Source organism: Apostichopus japonicus, chromosome 17 (genome assembly GCF_037975245.1).
Source record: "Apostichopus japonicus isolate 1M-3 chromosome 17, ASM3797524v1, whole genome shotgun sequence".
In the NCBI taxonomy this organism is placed as follows: domain Eukaryota; kingdom Metazoa; phylum Echinodermata; class Holothuroidea; order Aspidochirotida; family Stichopodidae; genus Apostichopus; species Apostichopus japonicus.
In genome coordinates, this window is record NC_092577.1 from 13,527,222 (window position 1) to 13,528,208 (window position 987).

Genomic DNA, 987 nt, shown 5'->3' on the forward strand with positions numbered 1-987 from the left:
CAAAGACACCTCACTTTCCCAAAAACTTACATTCATACATTTATTACTGCAAGTATTTCCTTAGTTTGCACCACCCTCATGAAACTTAAAAACACCCTTATCTTGATTTTGTATAAATTTTGGAGAAACAAGTCATGCTGGAGAAACAAGTCATGATGTATGTACTGCTTTTCGACCCTCGGCCTCTTCGTATTTGTGACTTGGGATTACAGCAACAACGCTGACCAATCAGATGATGTCTCGGCAACGACAGAATTGCACTGGGCAGAAGAGAATCCTTTCAGTCAGTTTGCGTGCCCCGCAGCTATAAATTTCATCCATTTAAAAAAGTCAATATGAGATACATGATCACATTCTTATTACCCTAGTAGTCCTCGTTTGGAATGGGCATACATTTTGGATGATCTGAAGATTGAGTTGTACTTATCATTCGCTGTAACACGAAATATTCTGGAAAAGATATATTCCTTTTGTGACTAGAAGTCAGCCAAAAATTTCAGCTCATTAGAGACCAGTCGAGATAAACTGAGGTTTAAATTTGCTCTAGCATTTTTGACGACTGGCATATTTGGGGAAATAAAGAAGTAACAAGGCCAAAGCAAATTTAGTATGTAGATGTAAACATTAAATTCAACTTTTGTTTTCTCCTATGAAGGGTGATTTCATCAGTTTACTTGGCAAAACTTCAACAATGACAGAGTTTAGTTCGCAATAACACACAATTATGATGACATAAACCTTTACGACAGGACTAGACGTGCATCCAGGATATCAACAGTTAGATCGTTGAAGCCCCCCCCCCCAAAAAAAAAAGGAGGTTTGGGTTCTTCTAATACCTCTTATTATAATTTCCACATTAAAAGGTGTGAAGACTCGCTCAAAAAGATACGTCTAATGTCGGCAATATTACCTAGTTTCGAATGAGGTGTAACGGAAGTGTGGGACCCCACCATCGATCCCAGAAAATACACACACAGGTTGCTTCCG